Source organism: Homalodisca vitripennis, chromosome 2, assembly GCF_021130785.1.
Source record: "Homalodisca vitripennis isolate AUS2020 chromosome 2, UT_GWSS_2.1, whole genome shotgun sequence".
Lineage (NCBI taxonomy): Eukaryota > Metazoa > Arthropoda > Insecta > Hemiptera > Cicadellidae > Homalodisca > Homalodisca vitripennis.
This window is the reverse complement of record NC_060208.1, coordinates 12476453-12502689: the sequence shown is the minus strand read 5'-3', so window position 1 is coordinate 12502689 and position 26237 is coordinate 12476453. Positions and strand designations below refer to the sequence as shown.

The 26237-nt window shown below is 34.5% G+C and overlaps 1 protein-coding gene across 2 annotated transcripts in view; it reads left to right on the top strand.

The window, feature by feature from the left end:
• The first annotated feature begins 239 nt into the window (after positions 1-239).
• LOC124353569 (NFX1-type zinc finger-containing protein 1-like) overlaps positions 240-26237 on the top strand; it is a 63572-nt gene continuing 37574 nt past the window's right edge. The window contains exon 1 of one of the 2 annotated variants that reach the window (XM_046803467.1): positions 240-343. The gene's annotated coding sequence lies outside the window, so the exon portion shown is untranslated. Of the gene's footprint in view, positions 418-26237 lie in introns of both variants that reach the window. The other variant, XM_046803466.1, reaches the window with a different exon arrangement.

Genomic DNA, 26237 nt, shown 5'->3' with positions numbered 1-26237 from the left:
GTTTACTTAGGTATTATATTTGGGAATTTTATTCATGACACATTTAATGGGAAACCTTTGTGGAAAGTAATAAATAGAAAAAACTGTGTTGATTTTGTGAAAGATCGTTTTTATAATTAGTATTATACAATTTATCTCAGTTTTTGAATTTTTGTTAACGCCTTCAGATTGATGACTGCAACATTGATGCACTAGACGGTCTGGACGATAAAGTGACGCTAACTTCACGGTGGTTAGATAAGGGCTTTACTTACATTTCACGCTCTGCTGTCTAGTGAAATTTTTTTTAAGTTTTCGACGACACATCTCACAACATTAGAGGATCACTCCACTGCAACTGCAGGTAACCTTTCTGCTTGGTTACTTTAGTGTTGACGTTGACAGGCGATATTAGTTAAATACGATTCTTAGATTAAGGTAAATACATAACTCTGAACTTTCCAACAGTAGACCTTACATTATTCACTAATTTAATCTTTAAATCAATGTGTAACTACACTAGATACAACTATGTGTATTAACTAGTACTAATAGCTGAATATATTGCACAATCATGTTTAGTAGGTCTAACGTTTATTTTGTTTGATTGTTTTCTTCAATGTCACACACAGGAGATAACAAAATATGTTAGTGGAAATGGATTGAACAATATTGTTTAAAGGTTCCTTAAGATATCCCCTGATAGGTCTAGTTAGGTTGCAGTATGAGAGAAGGCCACCATGTATAGGCTTGTATTTTAGTATAGTAGACCATGTAGTGATTGTGTATAGAAAGTTTTATCAAAATTGGCTCGTACGTTTTTGAAGTATGGACATCCATAGATTGGTTTTTGTCAGCACTTGGCCTGTAAAGTTGATGTGGCTCCGGAAATAGTTGCGGCCTAAGAATGAGGCTTGTATTTTAGTATAGTAGACCATTTAGTGAATGTGTATAGAAAGTTTTATCAAAATTGGCTTGTACGTTTTTAAGGTATGGGCCCTTTTATAGGGTTTCTCAAAACTTGCCTTTTAATTGAGTATAGTCTTGAAAATTGCCACTATAAAAGGGGATTATTATCATAAAAGTAGTGTTTGTTCATTTAAAATTTGTATTTGTAGTATTTATCTTCACGTTATTAATTAAATATATATTTTGTATGGTTTGAGTTGATGAACTAGGTTAGGATTCATTTAGGAACTAGTTCCCGGTACTCGTTCTTTTTATGGATGGAATCTATGGCCAGTTTCACGTCGGTTGATAACCTAATCAGCTAACAAAATTATCAATATTAGAAACACCTAAACTATCAAATACAAACTCATTTTTATTATACTTAATTAAAATTTATTTAAAGCTAGCTGTTTTTAATGTATTAAAACAAAATTGTTTGAAATTAATTCAATGTGTAACTCTCAATTAATTCAATGAAATTGCTGAAAATATTTTAATTGTTTTTAGTATATATGCAATTTGAGTTGTGTGTGTGTGTGTGTGTGTGTGTGTGTGTGTGTGTGTGTGTGTGTGTGTGTGTGTGTGTGTGTGTGTGTGTGTGCACATATGCGTGTGTGTGTGCGAGTGTGTGCATGCGCAGGGTGTTACTAAAGGTGTTTCAATATTGTAGTATTTTGTTCTAGACAAGAAAATGAGAAAAAACTTCATATGGATGTATGTCCTAAAACCTTTAATTTTCCATCTATCTGTCTGAAAGTGATTTTTACCAAAAAAGTTATATCTCTTATACCAGTAAAGATAAATTTATGCAACTTTGCAGTTGTTTTTACCTTTTGTATACCCATTTGAGTAAAAAATATGGACAAATTATCTTAACCCGTTTCAAAATAGCAGCCGATCATAAATTTTGATGTTAAATTCCTCAAAATCAATACCCTGTATGAAAATTTTACAAGAATAATAAAATGTTGTAAAATTTATTGTAAATTTAACAGTGGTTGTTTCATTAAAATCAAATAAAAACAACTGATTACAGTAGTACTACCAAACATAATACCAGGTTTTACAACATTACACAACGGGAAGTATAGTATTCTAAACTATTTTACTCTGAACAGCTGATTTAAAGTCAATGAGCTGATTAATGTGAACAGCTGTTTATTTAAGCTATTAAAAGTTGTTTACGTTTCTGGCATTGTTTGCATTTTACTCATAACTAACTTAACCTATTTCTTCTGTAATGTAAAAGTTGTTTTGTGTCCATTCCAATTACTTTAGTATAAAGTATTGTTTGTTTTAATTAGTAAGTGTTTATGATTTAGTTTCTTTTCATTAGCAACAGGAATGGCAAATAATGATATTACCAATGATTTTACCAACTCAGAATTGGGAGACATGCATCTAATGTATGGCCTTGCTAATTGTAGTGGTACTGCAGCGAGAATACTGTATCAGGAACGTTTCCCAAATTGTGTGTTACCTTGTAATGAAACTTTTTCAACAATTCATCGACAACTTGCAGAGACAGGAAGCTTTTCACACCAAAAACCAGGTAACTCAGGCCGACAGGTTTCAGTAAGAACTCCTGAATTGGAAGAATCCATATTGGATGTCATATCAGACCACCCCAACAAAAGTACTAGAGAAATTGGTTTGCAGTTCAATGTTAGCAATGAAACAGTCTGGACTATACTACATGAGCAACAACTTCATCCTTACCACGTACAACGAGTTCACTCACTGTTACCTCGTGATTACCAACCTCGAATCCAGCTTTGTTAGTGGTTTTACACAAAAAAATGTGGTTAAAAAAAAATCAATTGGATAGTTATTGGCATCATCTTTATTTGTTACACAGTCAATAGATTTGAAAGAATGCAGTGTACCAATGATCTCATTCTGGATTATGTAGTTTAAGTTATCTACATCTTTATTCTTAGCTGCCAAAATTGCTCGCTCACTCAACCATTCATTATTTTTGAGGTTAGTAATGATGTTTGGGAATACTTTATTGATGAGTTTGTCTTTCGATGAGACAAAGTTATAGAAATTCGGAGGAAATGAAATCCATCCGCTCGATTCGTCGACAGGTACACGACCATTACCGATAGTCAGCAATTGCTCAGAGAAATCTTCAGCAGATGTATCGTTCAGCAATGCAACTCTCATGTTTTTTGTCAGCTGAAGTTTCTTAACATAGCGCCATAGATTCGATGATTTGAGGCAAGGGTTTATTTCGTCAGCAGCAGTCGATCTGGGAATTACTGGCAATGTTTGGCAAAAAACGCCAGACAGTAAAATCATTGCGCCTCAAAACATCTTGAGTCATTACGTAGATCTTGCAATGTTCGGTTAAGTGTTTGGTTAGTGGGAGAAGGTCAGACACCACTCTGGAGGAAGGCGACTGTATTACCATTCTGCTCATTCTCATGCCCAGGTGCAACCTCCACCTTCTCTCATGTTCAGTGAGATCCCATTTAGTCCAGGGATTCACTAAATTACACATAATAGGCTACGCTGAAGCCATAGAGTGATATATAACTGTAATTTTTCATCTGATCGCCTTATTCCACAGATTATGAATCTGGCACAAAATTCCTGTTTTAAAATGTCAAAACCGATTACTTTAAAAAAGAGTAATAAATGTTTAATCATTTCCAAGATATAAAAAAGTTTGGAAATTCATTTGTTTCTTTAGAAACACATTTTTGTATTGCACATAATAGTTTTTTATTATGTTGATTGTAATAGAAATAGTCCTTCTGGCTCTATTTCTTAGAAAGATGTGACTTAGGTACTTTTGGTGACATCTGAAATATTAATTTATGCGAGCATTGGATTTACCGATACCAAACAAATGTTAATAACAAATAATAAAACGTTAATATTATAATCATATCAGAACAGTTTTTGATTTTACTCTAAGTTTATAAATAACAGAGATGTGAACATTTAGAAGTTTAAAAGACCGTCATAGTAAAGAGAGATGGTGTACCAAACAGTTCAGTAAACTTAGTCGACATTTCAAGGATCAAGTTTTGTACCAAGTTTAAACTTGTTTCAGCATATCAGATGTGATAGAAAAGTTCTTATAGGATTACATTTAATCAATATCTTGAAAACCATTTGAGATGTAGTCCCGGTGGGTACCAACAAAATTGATTTCCACAAATTTTTAGTAAATCTTATAAGCATTTCTGTACATGTTTTTTCTCTAGGTTCATATATAACTTAATTGTGAATTTAAAAAGTTGTATACAGCCACCAATTGTAAAAAATGACGAATCAAGCTGGCCAAAGATCTTCTGCGAGATATTTATAGGATATATTTTGTGGTTTAAACTTTTTCGGGGTTTTTAGTGACAATTATCGTATCTACAAGTTGCACTATATAAGTATATTTAAATCATTTAGGACAGGGATGGTTTCGGTTTTTGGAGATCATGTTCGGTAGTTAAGTTGTGCAGAAATTTTTCCAAGTGGTACCATAAGACTGGTTGTATATAAAATCTACATAAAACTTCAAAATTACAAAAAAGTTTACTTTCATTCAAAACAACTGTATAAAATCTTAAATAATGTATATTGCCGATAAATAACTTATTTTTATGTAGAAAACAAAAAGGAGAACAAGTTCATATAATAATTTAAATTATTACTAATTGTAAAACCTAAATAAAATTACAATGAAAGTACTATTGTGTTTTTAGCTCAAAAAGAGCTAAAGCAGTAGTAAATTTAACTGATATTTAAAATAACTATATTTTTATTTCATGATATACATTTTGTAGCAAATTTGTACGATTACTGTGGTAGTTAAACGCTTTTACAGACCTTAAGCTTTTGTTTGGTATAAACGTAATTTCTAAAAATTAATTGTTTTATATAATATATAGAAATAAATAGACTCAGCTGTTTTTCTACTGCTGGAACTTTTGTTTGCTTGTAGTTTTCAAATAAGACATAGGCTAATTTCCAAATTCTGTTACATGAAAATTATAACTTTTATATAAAAACACATGATTGACCATAGTTGCTCTAAAAATGGAACTTTTCTTAGACTGGTGCTACCCATACGGAATTTTTCCGTTTATGAATTTCATTGGTGCAAGCGTTTAACTGTCAACTGTTTACAAATATTGTAGTTTTTCTTTAACTTTCCATTGATAAATGTTGTGTTAGGGTGCAACATTAAACCATGAATTAAAGTAAAATAGTACAGAATATAATCCAAAACTACCTCAGAAATAAGGAAAACCTTGGAAATCTGATATTTGTCACTTCTAAAGTTAACCAATGAAATTATCTTTCAGGTACATTACATGATCAATGCTTACACTATTATTCTTATCAATACTGACAATAACTTAAATAATATTGGCAATCAAACAAATTCTCCATAATTGTAAACATACTGTTGGCTGTTATTCCCTTTACTGATTATCAGATTTATAGAGAATTGAAATAGAACTGTCAGGTCTACATCTAGCTTTGAAGCAAGTTAGCTTATCATTCTTCATGATATTAAATAAAATGAGTTTAATTTACTGTAGGGTTTGCTGTTTTTGTAGGGTTCTAATACGGCAGTAAAGCAGGATGTCTTAACATGTTTGCTACTGAGTATAAACTTTTTCTCACTGTCCAATCCTGTTAGACTTGATTTCTACCAGACACTAAAGATGGTGACACATACTTTCGAATAGACCAACCTAAAAACATTTGTTTCATCAATCAGACAATGATTAGATACGTAAATCAGTAAAGAAAAACATAATTTTCCTTCATAAATTATACTTTAATTTACCCAGGAAACAGGATTTTTCTGGACATTTATCCATCGTTCAATGAAACTAAAACGTCTTACGATGAAAAATGTCTGGAAAAATCCTGTTTCCTTCACAATCCTTCAATTGTCATAAACTAAACTTCAAACTAAACTTCAGTTATGTTAATTAATTATAAGTGTTACCAGTCTATTGCGTACCTTGCAATGTATATAACTTAAAACATGTTAATATTCTCATAGACCAATGTAAGCTATAGTTGATGTAGAGAATATGTTTTCTATTGTGGTGTATTTTATCAATTCAATAAAACACGACAATATATTACAAATTTCAACCACAATTTCAATCCATTACAATATATAACATACATCACTATTCGGCCATCTTGTTGAATGCCGTTTGTAGGAAATTTAGTTACAAGATAAGGATTAAAAAACAGTAAAAATTATCCCACTCAGGAAACGTGTGGCCAGCCCAATTTTCAAACATTCCTGTTGACCGAACAACTAAATTTAAGTTGATAACATAGATCAAAAGGTTGTAAGAGACAATAAAACAACATTGTTTTTACGTCAATAGTAGCTGACATTGGTTCAGTGCATTCAGTCCATGGGTAACCTACAGTTGTCAGTCTATGGGGAGAATAATTTGAAGTGACAACTGTATTTTTTGGCACCGGGCTGTTGTAACGGTGTTTTCTCACGTGTTGATAGGGAACGTGTTAATCCTGGATCCTGGCCGTTGAAAAACTTTTAGTTGCGGACACTCATCACATAGTCACTTATAAATAAATATGTTTAATGAGATTCTTTCGACTCAAATCAGCATTATTTTGTTTTTTTGTATAAAGTAAAAACTCTAAAAAGTAATTTTCAAAACATACAAAAGGTTATATGTTGGAACAATCTAAATATACAAAGTGAATGTAAAATAGACTTTTGTAGGAAAGGATACAATGTTTCATCAAACGAAAGAAAGAAAGAAAGAAATTTTATTTCTCAAACAACACCTTACATACATACAGAATCAATGTATGTTTACATACATATTTTCTACCATCAATGCTATAGAAAATATAGTATCCTATGTATTTCAAGGATTTTAATAAAAAAATTATACTCATGCAACCTTGTTGGACCTAAGTAAAGCGTTTGACATTGTGTCTCATGATATTCTTATGACAAAACTTGAATTTTACGGTATTGTGCAAAATGAGCTAAATCTATTAAGGTCGTACTTGAGGGATGGATATCAAATGGTTAAAACTGGTGAACAACAATCAAGCCTGCAAAAAGTATTAAACGAGGTTCCCCAGGGCTCAGTACTTGGGCCATTTCTTTTTATTATTTTTACTAATGACCTCCCAAGTTTCTTATCCAGAAATTGTGCTTTATATGCTGATGACACAACATTGTTAAATGCAGGAAAAGATCTTAATATATTACTCGAAGACAGTGAAACCACATTTAAAAAGTTTTGCATATGGCTTGAAAATAATAAATTATTACTTAATAAAAATAAGACTGAAAGAATTGTTTTTGGGCTTAAAAACACTGAAAATAGATCTGTTAAACTCCTAGGAATAAATCTAGACTGCAAGCTTAGTTGGAATGAACATACAAATAAATTGTGTAAAAAATTGGCTAAAGTTCTTTTCTTATTAAGGAAACTAAAAACATGTACCAGTAGGGAACTTATTTTAAATGCTTACTACTCTTTTTTTCACTGTCACCTATTATACGATACAACTCTTTGGGGAAACTCCTCTGGGGCTCAACAGGTTTTTATATGGCAAAAGAAGGCGATTAGATGTATAGTGGGAATTGGGGACACTGAATCATGTAGACCGCATTTTATTGATCTGAGTATTCTAACGTTACCCTGTGTGTTCATGTTTCAATCAATTATGTATGTTAAAGACCATTATGCAGAATTTAATTTACGAAGCAGTAAACATGTATATAACACCAGAAATAAAAACCTTATCGATGAAGAATTTGTACGTCTAAGTAAGACGAAAAGTAATTACATACATATTGGCATAAAGCTTTTTAACAAATTACCTCTAAATGTAAAGTCTTTGTCTGTAAATAGTTTTAAATTAGTTCTTAAGAAATGGTTTTTAAAAAAAAGCTTTTTATAGTTTAGACGAATTCTACAATGTTTCATTAGATGACATAATATTTTAGGTGTAATATTTATATATCATAATTTATTCTCATATTTTGTAATTGTTTATTATTTGTTGTATTTATTAATGTTAATTTTATTAATTGTTATGTTTGTTAATTGTTATATTTGTTCATTGTTATATATTGTTAATTGTTATATTTAGATTAAGACACATTGATAAACAACAAGCTATCTTACATCAAATTTTCGCTGAAGTCAAATGTCTGCTATTTTATTTGTATCATTGTGCTACCATTTAATTGACTAATGTGACAAAGCCTATTGTAACATATGTTTATTTTAACGACAATAAATGAATTGAATTGAATGAATACATACATTTAATAAGTATATCGTGAGAAATATTTAATTCTCCAAGGCTTAGCCTGATTGGAGGCTTTACTGCAATTTTAAATATCACCGTTCATATGGCAACTAAATTATATAAACAAAAATAAAGTAATTATACTTAAATCTATAATACACAATCAAATATACAATAAATACTACTCTTCCAAACTACAGTAGAGTCCCGTTAATCCGACCTAATTGGGACCGAGCCCTATTCGGATTTGTGATTGTTCGGATTAGCCAGAATTACAGAAAAATACGGTTTTAAACTTGAGAATGGGTCTATTTTGTTATAGAATTATCAACATTGTTTTATTAAAACATGTTTTCTGACTGTTGCATTGTATTTCTTGACAGATAAAAGTGTTTGCGAATATTAAGCACATTTACCGTATTTATTGTGAGAGTTCTATTGGTAAGCAATGTGAGCGTACTGGATATTGTACGGGTACACGCGTTCAATAGTTGTACGAAACTACGTGTCATCCAATAGACTCTCTTCAATGCGACAGAAGACAATAACTGAATTTATGTCTTTTAACAATTAATATTGTACTCAATAATAATATCAGTACTGTACGTCCAATTTTCGTTTGATTTCACTTCTTAATACAGTAATTTAACTCATACTTAACCTATAAGTTTCAATTTGATACTGTATTTAACTTCATTATTTATGTACTGTACCGTACACAATTTGTCTTAATAAAAATACTGTACAGTATGTCTATTTAATTAAAGTTTTCTTTGTTCGTGTACGAAATAATGCATCCATTTTCATTTTTTTATGTAATTAGTTCCTATAACTGTTCATTATCGTTATAAATAATTCCTCCTGGACCTGTTCGGATTAACCAACGTTCGGATTACACGTGTTCGGATTAGCGGGACTCCACTGTACTACAATTTATAATATGAACACTTACAAAATCATTAGACAAAACAACTTAAAACACTTATTGAGAGAATTTATGATTTCATAACTATAATACTTATCATAAGGCAATATACAGTAAGTAAAGCAAAGTACAGTGGAGTAAAGTAGGAGGGAAAACTAAAACAACTAATTACAAATATAAAACAATAAATCTTCAATATTCTGAATTGTAAACAACCATAGTCTTAATTTTTTAAGAAAAACATTTATATTACTTAAATCTTTTATGTTGTTTGGCAATTTGTTAAATAATGTAGGTGCTAAAAAATTAAATGATTTTGTAAAATACGTGTTTGTTGGCTTCGGTAACAAAACACATTTTTATTACTACGCAGTCTGTTAATATACTCATAATTTTCCCTACAGTTTCTACTTCTTAAGAAAAAAATTTTGAGTACCTAATATACATAAATATATCTTAAAGGAAGAACTTTTAAGGAACAAAAAATTGGGAAAGAATGTTCAAATCGATTACTTTTAGTTATTATTCTCATAAACTTTTTCTGTGCTGTAATTATAGGTTTTAAGTTTGAGACATATGTGCCTCCCCAACACACTATTCCGTATTCTAACCTACTATGAACTAATGAAAGATATAATGTTCTTAATAAACTATCACTACACATACTTCAAATATAATAGAAGAGTCTTGTTGTATTATTTATTTTTTGTTTGAGGTGTGTTATGTGATCTTTCCAATTTAACTTTTCATCTAATATAATTCCTAAATATTTCACGCTCCGTGCTTCCTTTAGTTCACAGCAACCATCGTTGCAAAAACCACCACTCATTATACAAGTAATGCATTTCAAAACAATTTTATTTTCCTGTTTATTATTCTTTTTAATAGAGAAATTGATAAATTGAGTTTTTTCAGGACTCAATGCCATATTGTTTTTACAAAACCACCATTAAATCGAAAGCAAATTCCTGTTCATCTTAATAGCTACTTCGTTCCAAGACTCTTCGGAATAAGACAAAGGAGTATTATCAGCGAAAGAAGTGATACTAGCATTTAATTTAGCATTGCACAAGTCATTAATGTATATTAAAAATAACGTAGCCCCTAAAACCGACCCCTGCGGCACACCGTGTTTGATTTCCCTCATTCCACTTGCGATGTTATTTTCGGGGCAAGCGAAAATATTCGCAACTTGCCAGATAGCCAGTCGAGCTGGGTTAGAAATTTCCAGGGTTCGAGAATTTCATATAACTATTATTTATTGTTAGGAGTCGAATCAGAGGGCCCTGCGGAAGAAATTGATACTTCCAAAATAACGTTGGGCTTACTTCATCACGTCGACTCCAATAAAATTTTGAAGACGAAAAAAAATAAAAAAAAATAATCTTGCTCAGAAAAATAAAAATTTCTTGTTCTAGGAAAGTTATTGTTCAAGCGAGTCCGATTTTCGAAAACAACTGTATTGTTTATTAATACGTCGGTCAGTGAGGAATTACAAGTAAGCTGAGTAGTCTCCACTGATAACTTGGTCGGGGAGTCGTATACAGTAATTATTGTAAGAGCCCGGGGTTGGAATAATTAATCGGTTAAATAATGATGGTTAGTAGAAGCAAAATACAAAATCAAAGCAAAATATGAATAGCAATGGCAAACAAAAGCAATATTCAAATAACACCAATAGCAAATATACAATCTTATAAATTAAAGATTAGCCATGCACCAATATCACAGTGCAACTACTATATACATAAAGCAAGCACTAACCATTAACAAACAATATTTCTACGGGATGCAAAAGCTAGATGAATTTATAATATAAAAATAGACTAAACTGTATTTTTTCTCTAGGCAAGTGTATAGCTCCAAAATAAAATATCAAGTTTACTTTCTCAGGCATATAATTTTGGAAAATAAAAAAAACAAAGTAATCACTTATAACACACCATGCAGAATTACCCTACCATATGCAAGCTAAGATAAAGTTAAATGATTAAACTATGCAATAAGGCTACTAAGCTAAATTACTATAAATATTAGGGCTCTATGAATATCAAAGAAAAATTGAACACTCACCCTATCTGCACAGTTCACCAGAAAAATAAACTAAAATATCGTTATATAAATATTTTGATGGAGGTTATCGGGGTGAGGGTGTCAGGACGTTCGCAAAAATAAAAAGAAAGGGTTGCGAGTCCCGAAATAGATAAAGGAGAAAAATAAAGATAATCACTTACAAAGATATAAATAATTAATAAAATGAAAATTAGATTGAACTTCAATAAGAAAGAAAAATATTTCCGAGTAGATTAGAGATTCGCCAAGAAATGTGATAATAATCAGACAGCAGAATGATGGTCGAGAAAACTTTATACCTAATATAAAAATTTACATCGATTGAACATAAGATTTAGTTTATGAGGACGGGGTCGGTGGGAAGAAAGTATTTATAAAAGGAAGTCGTGGGTATAGGATGCCAGTACTATCGCCGGAAAGAAAGCAGTGGTAAGGCGAGTCCCGACTGTTATAATTTTTTTTCGGGTAGGAGATAATTGGTAGGAAAGTTCGTAAAGGAAATTCGGGATGAGGTGCCAGATCGATCGCCAGGAAAAGAAATGCGAGATCTGAAAAATTTAGAAAGGAAAATTTTAACACAGTAATTAAAATTTAGTCGAAATGACAAAAAAAAAATAATCTGAGTAATTGAAATTCTAAATATAAGTTAAATTGAAGAAAAGAATAACTTTAGTAATTCAGGTTGAAAAAGTAATCAAAGTTTCAGTAAATTGAGAAAGTCAAATATATTCTATTTAAATTTAATGATACCCTTAAATATCAAATAAATTATTAAGAGTATATTTAAAATCAAACAATTATCTTATCAAAATAAATCTATAACCATCAAACATTACTAATATATTTCAGATCGATTAATTTTCATAAATGACAAATAAAATATTAAATTCTGTCTCACATAAAAAAAAAATTTGGAAGAATTGTTGATGGCGGAGATAAAACACTTTAGTAAGGAACAGGGTCGTTGTTCCTTACCTGGTGCTGGATATCGGCGGCGGGCGTCGAGTCGTGATGTACAATCGTTCAGCGAGCGGGGTCGGGGGAAGGGGTTGAAGTAGTCGTGGTGAGCAGCGGTCGTCGGCGGTGTCGCGGTCACTGACTGTCTCTCCGTGTCTTCAATCGGCCGTCATTATATAGGTTCGCGCGATCGCGGGGGTGGGGGAAGCCTTCTCCTCTCGCCGTGATCGGAGGGGAAGCGGCGATATCCGTGCGGGCACGGACCTGCCAGATAGCGTCTGACTCATCGTCAGTAAAATAATCATTTCGCTCCTTTTCATTATAATTCTAAAACTCAAGTCGTTATTCGTAATATTAAAAAATTGTCTGTTCTAATTTTTTCAATTTTACTAATGAATATTTTAAATTTAAATTTAATTTTGTATGTTAAAAAAATAACATGTTACACCCCATCTGTACTTCGGGAAACAAAAAAAGAAGAAAAAAGTTAAATGTGGTATTTGTATATAGATAAACAAAAAAGTTACCGTAGTTTAATCTCCTCTTGTATTCGTTTTGAAAGTTTCTGAAATGAAATGAAACAAACTAAAGACTCTTTTCGTACGAAATTAATGTTTTAATCAACAAATAAAATAAAATGATAACATATTCTGGTAAGAAAATATAACTAAAAACAAATTGCAATCTGCATAAACAAAGAAAAATTATTTAACAAAACTAAAATTTACACTAAAATATATTACGGGCACAGTCTTTCACAATACATATAATTGCTAGAAAACAAAATCAGATCTCGCTTTACTAATAAAAATAAACAAAAATCGAACTCGAAAATATAAAATCTCTAAGGGAAGGATATTAGACACGCCGGGTACAGGAGAGTGGCAGTCTTACAAGGAAGAATTTGGGATAGAAAGGTGATTTGTTGTAGGAATACTAGTCTACTAAAGCAACTCTTGGCGCAAAAACAATAAACACATCGGGCAACCAAGAAATCATACAATAAAACAGATTAGTAGAAAGGAAACTATGGGCACACTACGGGGCAACACAGGGATCTAATGTGCCTCCAAGGAAGAGTATGTCTTCAGATCCTTCGTATGGGCTCGGCCTACGTTCTTTCCATGGAGATCTCGAAGTTCGAATATATTCCATCCTATCTTTCGATGTAAGATGAATGGTCCTTCAAACTTTGGTGCCAATTTTCCTGCGATATTCTCAGCCGCTGAGGAAAGTGTATGGCTGCGCCTCAAAACTTGTTGGCCTATTACAAAACTGTTATCTCTTCTTCTGAGATTATAGTAATGAGCTTGGCGAGTGTGTGCTTTTTCCATGTTTAGCTTACATTTTTCCCTTAATTTTAGCATGAAGTTCATTCGAGATTCATGTATATCGATTTCGCTAGGTTTAACAGCACCTTGAGTGGCATTCTCTAATACCTGACCGTAGATACAGTTTGGAGTTTTAAGTTCTCTGCCAAAATTGAGCATGGCCGGAGTAAATTTTGTTGATTCGCTAAAACATGTATTTAACGCAAATCTAAATTCATTTAAATGTTGATCCCAACTACGATGATCATTTCGCACGAACTGAGAAATCATAGTTTTCAATACACGGTTCGTTCGCTCTGTTGGATTACTCTGCGGACTATAAGGTGCGGTTGTTTTGTGAATTATTCCCCAATCACTTGTAAGTTTTTGGAAGATTTTCGAGAGGTACTGCGTTCCGTTATCTGTCAGTACTACTTCTGGAGCACCATATCGCATCAATATAAGGTCTTCGAACTTTTCTGCCACCTTCTTAGCAGTTGCTGATGGTAATGCTACAATTTCTACCCATTTGGTAAAGGTATCTTGGAACACCAGGATAAATCTGTTTTCCCTTACGAGATCGAGGTAAAGGTCCCATCAGATCGCTGGTTACTGTGAACCAAGGTCCTTGGGGGCGTCTGAAATGCATTTTACCCACCGGTTTACATTGTTCCACCTTGTATCTCTGGCAAGTGTCGCAATTTTTTACATATTTTCGAATATCGTTTCTCCATCCAGGCCAAAAGTATCTGGCGCTGATTTTCTGGATCGTTTTGTTTACACCTAAATGGCCAGCTGTTGTGCTGTCATGATTTTCTCTCAGTATATCGGATTTTAGAGAATCTGGTACGCAAAGTTTCCAATTTGTTTTTGGGTCGGTACTTGATTTATCGATTTTTCGGTATAGTTTATTTCCTCGAATGGTGTAATCTGCATATTTATTCGGACTTGCAGATACCTTCAGAAGCATTTTCGAGTGCCAATCGGGCACAAGTTCGCCTGAAGCTGTTTCTAGCCTTGGTTCCTTGGTTTTGAGCGATAGTTGCCTCCGAGAGTTATTCGAACTGTCGTTGGCGGCGCTACACCCAACGGTTGAACCGACTACAGGATCACAGCTTGACGTGTCGATCGGATACCGGGAGAGTGCGTCTGCTACTCGGTTCAGGACTCCCTTGCGGTATTGGACTTCGAAGTCATGTTGCTGTAGTTCCAGCATCCAGCGAGCAAGTCTTCCAGATGGTTTCTCCAAACTCATCAACCACTTTAAAGCTTGATGGTCAGTTATCGCAATAAACTTGTACCCTTCGAGGTACGGACGAAATTTTTGAACGGCCCATACCAGAGCTAGGCATTCTTTCTCGGTTACAGAAAATTTCTTTTCATTCTCGTGTAAAAGTCGACTCGCATATGCAATAACCTTCTCCCTCTTGCCAATATTTTGAGTAAGCGAAGCCCCTAAACCTTCATTGGAGGCATCCACGTGGACCACAAAAGTTTCCTTGAAGTCAGGGCAGGCTAAGACCGGTGCGGTAGAAAGTTTTGCTTTAAGGGAATTAAATGCTCGTTCTTGAGAATCCGTCCATTCCCATCTATTCCCCTTTCTTAAGAGTTTCGTCAATGGCTTAGATATGTTTGCAAAGTTTTCGATAAATCGTCTGTACCAAGACGCAAGTCCCAAGAAACTCCGTACTTGTTTTACAGTTTTAGGTGCTGGAAAATCTACAATTGATTTAACCTTTTCTGGATCCGTCTGGATTCCTTTCTCGTTTATTACGTGGCCAAGGTATTTCAACTCCTTTTTACAAAAGTTACATTTTTCCATATTTGGTAATAATCCTGCATTTCTAAGGCGTTCGAACACTTCTTTGAGAAGTTTTAAATGTTCTTCGAATGTTCGGGATACCAGCACCAAATCGTCTAAATAGGCAAAAGCGTAGGGCTCAAACTCAGGTCCTATCACTTGGTCTAGCAATCTCTGAAAGGTAGCCGGAGCAGAGTGTAAGCCAAATGGCATGACCTTGAATTGGAATAACCCTCTGCCGGGAACGGTGAAAGCCGTAATTGGTCTACTGTTTACTTCGAGAGGTACCTGCCAATAGCCATCCTTTAGGTCGATCGTGGATATATAGCAAGCATTTCTCAGTTTGTCGAGTATCGCACTTATTTGGGGAAGGGGATATGCATCCTTCTCACTGACCGCATTAACTCGCCTTAAGTCGATGCAACACCTTACTTTTCCATTCGATTTCTTAACCAGCACTAGTGGAGAGCTCCAAGGACTAGATGATGGTTCAATGATGCCTGACTCCAGCATCTTGTCAACTTCTTTGTTAATGATCGCCTGCATTGCCGGGTTGCGATAATAATACCTCTGTTTTATGGGTGTATCAGTTTTAAGGCGAATTTTATGTTCCACTAATGTCGTGCGACCAATAAAACCATCGAACAAATTCAACTGATAATCAAGGAATTCTTTCAGTTTTTTACTTTCTACTTCTGTTAGTGTCATAACGGCATCAGTATGAATAGTCTTTGAATTATCGCATCTAGTCACTGTTTCTGCAGTACTTTCATGAGGAGTGATATCGATCAGTTTTAAAGGCGTTATAACGTCCATACCCAAAATCATCGGCGTAGTTAAGCCTGGTAGAAACAGGGCGCGTACCTTAGTTCTAATATCGGCTATCTCGCAGTTAAATTCGAAGGCCTGAGATATCTGGCTATTTGTGCTATCGGTCATATTAACATTAACATTTACGTTCTTAGGCCTAACGCCTAACTGTAATAGATGATGAGCTACTCTTTCCCCTATAATAGTCACCATCGATCCCGTATCAAGCAGTGCACAAAAGGTAGTTTCTTGAATCTTAATGGATACAAATGGTCTAGGATCATTCGATTTAACTTCGGCACAGCTGCTTTTGTTAAATTCTTTTATTTGGTTGAGCCACTTGGGCCATTCGATTGAGGTGATTTGTTGCCCCAGAGTCCCGGGACACCTCTGACGCTCCGGGCTCCGGAAATGTTTCCCTGCCTGCAAGGACACTGGACGGTTCGAACTCCTACTTTCTTACAGTTAAAACAGCGAATGGTTTTAGGGAGAAGACACTGGTGATATTTATGCCCTTTAGTTTCACAATTCCAACAAATAGGAATGGCAGTCGTTGTATCTGTAGTAAGATGCCTTGGCTGAGTAGTGTTAGTCGGGACAGTTGTAGAGGGCTCGAACCTTCGCTTATCGGGAAAAGATTTGGGTTTATCGTGATACAGTTCTGGCTTATCTATCATCTGAACTGGGTATGACTTAAAAAACTCTACGTTTTGAGTCGTATGCCGTCTCAGGTACCATGGATTGAGCCGGATTTGGAGGAGGTCGGTAACTATTCTTCTCTCGCAAATAACTTTCATAACCTTCGGCAAGATGAATTAATTCACTAATCGAGTGAAAACTTTCCCTTCTGATCGTTAATTTGTATTCAGGTCTCATGTTGGAATATAATCGGTTTAGTGTTTGGTTTACAGAGAAGCCACCACGTCGTCGAATTAGAGTCATAAGGGCTACAATAAATTTTCGCATTGGCTCACTCTCGCCCTGAGTTCTTCGAGTTATTTCCTCATCCAAGTTACGTCGGTAATCTGGAGGAAGATACTGCTCTTCGAAGCTGATTACAAAGTCGTCATAGTTTGTCCAAAATGACTTATTATTTCGGTACCAGAAAAGAGCGTTTCCCTTAAAAAGTTCCGGTAATGCTTTTAGTAGCCGATCGGGAGGTATTTCATAAGATTCGGCAAGTTCATTGAGACGCTCAATGAAAGAGACTGGGTCTCCATCCCCATCGAATCTCAAATTCCATTTCCGAACTTGATTACAGATATGAGAGATATCCGGATGTCTAAGTTCAGATGTAGGCCTGCTTGCCGTGTTAGCGCCACTGTACAATCCAAAATTCGGGTCACAAGGCTCATCACCTGTGAGGGATCTTGCTGTCGACATTCTCAACGGGTGAGGTGTTGTTATATCTGGTGTGTTTGTTTGGGCTATGGAATTTACAGATTTTTCGTGTATTAAAAGGGCTAATCGTTCCTGTACTAGTCTAAAACTGCTGTAGGAGGGAGGTTTAACATTTCTCGAATGCTAACTTCCTCATGTTGTATATGACCGTCAACATGAGAGGCACTAATCGGTCCTAATGCTGAGGAAACTACATTGGTCGCGAGGTTTTGTCCGTATGACAATAATTCTGTTCTTAGTGGAAGAGGTTCAGGAGGTGTTTTTTCCAGACCTAAGAAAAGTTACAAGTCGCTTTCGTAGTTCAGCCACATTACCATCCGGATTCAGATTAAATTTTCTTAACTCTTCCTGTAGGTCGTTCTTTTGTAGTTTATAAATCCAGCCCACACGAGGATCATTCTCCGAAGGGGAAGGAAGCATAATTTGGGGATTGGGAATAGTTGTAGGAGGGATCGGTAGGCCCATTGTAGTAGCAGTAGTACTAGTAGTAGTGGTGGTGGTAATAGTAGCAGTAGGCGTAGTAGTAATCGGTGCGACTGTAGGGGGACAAAGTTTTGGTAATGTACCAACAGAAGCCTGTGGTGTCGTAACCCGAGTTGAAGTCGTAGTAGTCGTAGTTGTTTTTCGTTTGTTTGTGTCCCCTTGTCCATCATTTCCGTTTACAGACATGAAGAATAAAATTTGATAAGGGCGGAGAAAGAGGTTTAGTAAGTACATCATTATTGTACGTATCGAATTCTCTTAAACAAAAAGTTATTGTAAAACTTTAACAATTTTTTTAGTCGTAAATTGTAAAGTATATTCACAAAAAAGTGTAAAGTAAATCGTAAAGTTCGTAAATTAACGTATATTACAGTCCCTGTTCGGGCGCCACTTTGCGATGTTATTTTCGGGGCAAGCGAAAATATTCGCAACTTGCCAGATAGCCAGTCGAGCTGGGTTAGAAATTTCCAGGGTTCGAGAATTTCATATAACTATTATTTATTGTTAGGAGTCGAATCAGAGGGCCCTGCGGAAGAAATTGATACTTCCAAAATAACGTTGGGCTTACTTCATCACGTCGACTCCAATAAAATTTTGAAGACGAAAAAAATAAAAAAAAATAATCTTGCTCAGAAAAATAAAAATTTCTTGTTCTAGGAAAGTTATTGTTCAAGCGAGTCCGATTTTCGAAAACAACTGTATTGTTTATTAATACGTCGGTCAGTGAGGAATTACAAGTAAGCTGAGTAGTCTCCACTGATAACTTGGTCGGGGAGTCGTATACAGTAATTATTGTAAGAGCCCGGGGTTGGAATAATTAATCGGTTAAATAATGATGGTTAGTAGAAGCAAAATACAAAATCAAAGCAAAATATGAATAGCAATGGCAAACAAAAGCAATATTCAAATAACACCAATAGCAAATATACAATCTTATAAATTAAAGATTAGCCATGCACCAATATCACAGTGCAACTACTATATACATAAAGCAAGCACTAACCATTAACAAACAATATTTCTACGGGATGCAAAAGCTAGATGAATTTATAATATAAAAATAGACTAAACTGTATTTTTTCTCTAGGCAAGTGTATAGCTCCAAAATAAAATATCAAGTTTACTTTCTCAGGCATATAATTTTGGAAAATAAAAAAAACAAAGTAATCACTTATAACACACCATGCAGAATTACCCTACCATATGCAAGCTAAGATAAAGTTAAATGATTAAACTATGCAATAAGGCTACTAAGCTAAATTACTATAAATATTAGGGCTCTATGAATATCAAAGAAAAATTGAACACTCACCCTATCTGCACAGTTCACCAGAAAAATAAACTAAAATATCGTTATATAAATATTTTGATGGAGGTTATCGGGGTGAGGGTGTCAGGACGTTCGCAAAAAATAAAAAGAAAGGGTTGCGAGTCCCGAAATAGATAAAGGAGAAAAATAAAGATAATCACTTACAAAGATATAAATAATTAATAAAATGAAAATTAGATTGAACTTCAATAAGAAAGAAAAATATTTCCGAGTAGATTAGAGATTCGCCAAGAAATGTGATAATAATCAGACAGCAGAATGATGGTCGAGAAAACTTTATACCTAATATAAAAATTTACATCGATTGAACATAAGATTTAGTTTATGAGGACGGGGTCGGTGGGAAGAAAGTATTTATAAAAGGAAGTCGTGGGTATAGGATGCCAGTACTATCGCCGGAAAGAAAGCAGTGGTAAGGCGAGTCCCGACTGTTATAATTTTTTTTCGGGTAGGAGATAATTGGTAGGAAAGTTCGTAAAGGAAATTCGGGATGAGGTGCCAGATCGATCGCCAGGAAAAGAAATGCGAGATCTGAAAAATTTAGAAAGGAAAATTTTAACACAGTAATTAAAATTTAGTCGAAATGACAAAAAAAAATAATCTGAGTAATTGAAATTCTAAATATAAGTTAAATTGAAGAAAAGAATAACTTTAGTAATTCAGGTTGAAAAAGTAATCAAAGTTTCAGTAAATTGAGAAAGTCAAATATATTCTATTTAAATTTAATGATACCCTTAAATATCAAATAAATTATTAAGAGTATATTTAAAATCAAACAATTATCTTATCAAAATAAATCTATAACCATCAAACATTACTAATATATTTCAGATCGATTAATTTTCATAAATGACAAATAAAATATTAAATTCTGTCTCACATAAAAAAAAAATTTGGAAGAATTGTTGATGGCGGAGATAAAACACTTTAGTAAGGAACAGGGTCGTTGTTCCTTACCTGGTGCTGGATATCGGCGGCGGGCGTCGAGTCGTGATGTACAATCGTTCAGCGAGCGGGGTCGGGGGAAGGGGTTGAAGTAGTCGTGGTGAGCAGCGGTCGTCGGCGGTGTCGCGGTCACTGACTGTCTCTCCGTGTCTTCAAATCGGCCGTCATTATATAGGTTCGCGCGATCGCGGGGGTGGGGGAAGCCTTCTCCTCTCGCCGTGATCGGAGGGGAAGCGGCGATATCCGTGCGGGCACGGACCTGCCAGATAGCGTCTGACTCATCGTCAGTAAAATAATCATTTCGCTCCTTTTCATTATAATTCTAAAACTCAAGTCGTTATTCGTAATATTAAAAAATTGTCTGTTCTAATTTTTTCAATTTTACTAATGAATATTTTAAATTTAAATTTAATTTTGTATGTTAAAAAAATAACATGTTACACACTTACTACTCCGTTAACTTTAACACATTGCATCCTCCTTAATTTCCTTAAAATGAATCTTAATCACTGTCGAATTTACTCCGTCAAGACCTGGTGTAGTTCCATTTTTCAAATAGTTTACTGCTCTTTCTAGATCATTATCTAATACAGGAGATAGATACATTGATCCTGACAACGGTTGGGTAGCAAAGCTGTCTTTACAATCCATCAGCTCAAGATCAACTGTTTTATGAGTTTTTTGTTTATCTACTAATTTTTCAGAAATGTACAAGAAATATGTATTAAATGCTTCAGCTACAGCTAAAGGTTCAACTATGCTTGTATTGTCTTCTTTTAAATAAATCAAACCATTTACTTTGGTTTGTTGACCACTTACCTCTTTTAAAACCATCCAAGTTTTCTTAGAATTTCCCTTATATTTTTCAAATAACTATCTTCTTGATTCCTTATGTCTATCTTTAACTTGTTTCTAAATGTTTTAAAATACGTTAATAATTCCATATTGTCGGAATTTTTTTAAATTGCTTTTAATAAACTTACGCTTTTTAATTAGTTTACACGTTTCATCTGTAATCCATGGCTTTAGTTTAGGAAATTTACATTTTTTATGCACAACCTTCTCGGTTTTTCTTGAAAAGTTACAAAATTTATCGTGGAACAAATCAAAAGCGTGAGATGCATTCTTTTCCTTAAAAACGAAATCCCAATTTACATTATTTAGCTTATCACTGAAATATTCGTGATTGATACCGATAGAGGGTACTGGCTCCGTGACCTTGATATTTCTAAGTGTGTCTTCCCCCTCCCGCACCAACAGTACAGCTGATAAACAATGGTCAGTCAGCCCGCTATCAATTACCAGTGCTTGTACTCCTATTTTGTTTCTGTTCCGAATTCTAACTAATACATGATCAATGCAAGTTTGTGATTTCTGTGTTATTCATGTTGGTTCATTAATCATGGACTGTAAGCCATCTAAAGCTAAGGTAAGCTTATAGTTATCTATTAGTTCCCTATCCTCCAAAAGATTCAAGTTCATATCCCCAGCAATCAATAGGTTGTCGCAGATTCTAAAAACATAAAATCTGGCAGATAAAAAACCGCAATATAAAACTACATATGACACTTTCAATACTATGTATTTATTCACAGTACTTATTACTGAATAGTATACTTCACAACATAAAAACTATGATTCCCAAGATGCTGTTTCCCAAGATAACTCAATATTCTTTAAAATAGGGATAATCTCTAGTGTAGGAGCAGTTAAGAGCAAATCTACTCTGTATAAACAACCCTGTTGTTCATAATAGACGATATTTTTCCTAGGAAAGAAATTGGTTGTCAGCCTTCCTAATTTTGGTGGAGATAAAACTTTTAGAGTAACAAAAGATTTAGAAATAGATATAGATGATTTTTGACGTGACAACGTCTTAAATTAGGTTGTGGCTAGGAGTCACTCATGAAAAAGTGTAACGCCCGGTAACGTTACGATGCCCGTCCAGTGGGTCCGCCGCACGGGATAAAGCAGATAACTATGTTTATTCGTGAAAATGTGGAGTGCTTAGATTCGTCATTTACAACAACTACAACAATAAAGGTAAATAATTGTACACTGATATTTCATTATCGTAAACTATGATTGATTGATTAATTGTTAGATTGACACAAAAGTTGAGAAACTGAGTTTATAGGTTATGTCATACTATTGACAAATGTTGATAGTGTTAAGTAAATTATTAGTTTAAATCACTCTGCAATCAATCGTAATTCAGTCGATTGAGAAGAAACAGCGCGTATTGCTAGTCAAACATTTAAAATAACAAATTATAACCTCTAACCTGCATAACAGTGCGACCAAACAAACGAACTAAACCGACCAATCACCACGCGCGGAGTTAGAATTTAACTGTGTTTAGCAAGAATTTCAAATTCCAATTTTAGTAAATGTTTTATTCAACTTTACCATTTACAATAACAAATTTTAATTAATTTCAAATTATGTACAATGTTTTAGTAAACAAAATATATTTCTATAGTTAAAATTTGTGCAATTCTTATTTTCATTCAATTCCTTGTTCCTATTGTGCAATTTAATAATATTCATATCAATAAATATTCTACCGAGAAAAAGACGTTGTCACGTAAAATCTTCGCCCGTAAAACCGACTTTACAGGCAACCATAATTTTTTTTGGATTTTATTTTTCTTTGCTCTTAATTAAGACAAAATAACCATCAGGTGCATTAAATAACAATAGTTGTAAAAGTTGCAATCCTTGAAATTCCAAGCTAACTGAAACTATTATTTGACATATAGTAATTAAAAATGTGGTACTGTAGTTCCAAAATCTAATTATACAAGGATAGATCTGTTGGTTGAAATTACGACCCAAGGCACTAACTACTGGGTGGGGCAGAGTAACTTGCTAATTTTAATTTGGCGCAGTGAAAGGACTGCTGTTCCAAATTAAAATAACGACTATCCGTCTCTAAATTTGTAGGTCTATCTGTCTCTCTACCTGTGCATCTTTCTGCCTCTCAGTCTGAATAAGAAACGTAGAGAGACAGATAGACCTACAAACTTGGAGATGGATGGTCGTACAGACATAGAATGAGATAAACATATAGATAGAGAAATAGAAATTAGTCTTTTAAATGTATGTGTTTACATATACCTTATACTTAACACTGGGAACTATTATTATTATTATTCTTTATTGAACATATTCTTAGAGAACAGTACAATCGTCAGATTTTCTTTTGTTACAGCAGGTTAGAAAGTTCTGTTTAAAAATTCATTTATTGTGTAAAATGGATGGTCTTGAAGCCAGAGTTTTAGTTTGTGTCCAAACTGCAGTCGGTCTCTCCTCTTCAGTTCTAGTGGGAGGGTGTTCCACAGCTTTGCTCCGACATACTTGGTTTCTTCTCCGTGGACGCTATTACATTTTCTACTATTATATGACTTAATTCAGAGTTAGCAATGCAAAAGCTTATTTTTTATGAACTTTTAACAGTTTTCTTGTTGTCTTTGTTAAAAAAAGAACCAAAATAGGATACTACGTTCTTTTGTTTAAATAGACGTGAACATTACTTGAGATATTTCTCCTAGTTGTTAGGGTGTCTTCTTTAAAGATGGCTTGTAAGCATAGAAAGCGTCATACTATTATAGTTAACAGTACACCACAGTCTACACATTGAGGACTAGGAGAGTTCTCATCCTGGAAATTAAAAATCCGTCCTTTAAATACGCATCGAAATATTTTCTTTTCTTTGTAACTGAAGAGATGTAACATTAATATCTCTTCTCTTCCCTATTGGTATTGAGGTGTTTTCACTAACTTATGTTGAAGTTTCCTTTGAAGAAGAACTCGGCGCATACACTTCACTGTTATACTTATTTATAGCAGCATACTTTAACAACTTATCACTATTTCCTGATCAAAAGTAACTGGAAAACAATTCTATTAAGAATAAAAACAAGTTATAATGCTTTGAACTGTAATAATATGTTGTATCAATAAACAAATTTATTACAATTACAACAAACAAGAAAAGTGCAGATGCAGTTTCACCAGCTAAAAAATTTGATTTGACTAAATGTGTGGGAGAGTCTAAATTCAATGTGTGAAGGGTGGTCGCTTAGTGGAGGAGTCCTGGCACGGACAAACTGTGTGGGAGAGTCTAAATTCAATGTGTGAAGGGTGGTCGCTTAGTGGAGGGACCCTGAGGCACGGACAAAATGTGTGGGAGAGTCTAAGTTCAATGTGTGAAGGGTGGTCGCTTAGTGGAGGAGTCCTGAGGCACGGACAAAATGTGTGGGAGAGTCTAAATTCAATGTGTGAAGGGTGGTCGCTTAGTGGAGGGGTCCTGAGGCACGGACAAAATGTGTGGGAGAGTCTAAATTCAATGTGTGAAGGGTGGTCGCTTAGTGGAGGGACCCTGAGGCACGGACAAAATGTGTGGGAAAGTCTAAATTCAATGTGTGAAGGGTGGTCGCTTAGTGGAGGGACCCTGAGGCACGAACAAAATGTGTGGGAGAGTCTAAATTCAATGTGTGAAGGGTGGTCGCTTAGTGGAGGGGTCCTGAGGCACGGACAAAATGTGTGGGAGAGTCTAAATTCAATGTGTGAAGGGTGGTCGCTTAGTGGAGGGACCCTGAGGCACGGACAAAATGTGTGGGAGAGTCTAAATTCAATGTGTGAAGGGTGGTCGCTTAGTGGAGGGGTCCTGAGGCACGGACAAAATGTGTGGGAGAATCTAAATTCAATGAGTGAAGGGTGGTCGCTTAGTGGAGGGACCCTGAGGCACGGACAAAATGTGTAGGAGAGTCTAAATTCAATGTGTGAAGGGTGGTCGCTTAGTGGAGTAGTCCTGAGGCACGGACAAAATGTGTGGGAGAGTCTAAATTCAATGTGTGAAGGGTGGTCGCTTAGTGGAGTAGTCCTGAGGCACGGACAAAATGTGTGGGAGAGTCTAAATTCAATGTGTGAAGGGTGGTCGCTTAGTGGAGGGACCCTGAGGCACGGACAAAATGTGTGGGAGAGTCTAAATTCAATGTGTGAAGGGTGGTCGCGTAGTGGAGGGGTCCTGAGGCACGGACAAAATGTGTGGGAGAGTCTAAATTCAATGAGTGAAGGCCAGTCGCTTACTGGAGGGGTTCTGAGGGTCTTTAACCCTACGATAGCAACATTGAATGCACAACGTTGAAAGGCAACATGGGGTGACGCGTCACCCCATTTTGCTTAAAAGTATAATAAAGCATATTAAATATACATTAAAAGTGCTTCTAACTTCATTATTTAATAAACCGATTATAAATACACAAAATACTGTTATATTGTTTTTCTTCTTTTCCTAATAAAGTATTAAGAAATGTATTTCAAGGAAGACTTAATGAACAAGTTTTCTATATTCAAAATGCATTCAAAACAATGATAGTTACATAAAAGAATGAGAAAAAATACGCTTACTCAACAATATTATAATGATAAGATACATGTTAGTGAAAAATAGCATTTTTGAGTAGTTAAAATACTTTGTAAATGTATAATTATGTTCATATAATATAGTTAAAATCATGAATAATAAAAAAACAATACGAGTGTTTATAGACCACACTAGTATAAATTAATGTTTTGATTAAAAAAAAATATAATACAAATGAAATATAAAATTATAACTTATATTATTGTAGCTAAGGCAACATATTAATTTGTAATAAATTTACCTTTTGTCTTAAAAACATTCATCACAGACTTCTTTGCGATGGTCACCACAAGTTGGTTTCCTGCATTTTGAACACACAGTTTTCACTTTTTTGTCCTTACAACGTGGACACAAGTGACATCTAGCTTGTTTAGCTAGCTTTGCCGGTGGGTTGAGGGGTAGCTGAGGATCCTCTATGTGTAGAATTGCCTTGATGGTAGCCTTCAGCTCCTTTGGAAGATTTGTTTCCAGTCTTCTTTCCATATGAGGTCTTGCCAACTGCAGTCCCAGCTCCTTTAAAAATTGCCTTCGCTTCATATTCTCTAATGGTACAGTTT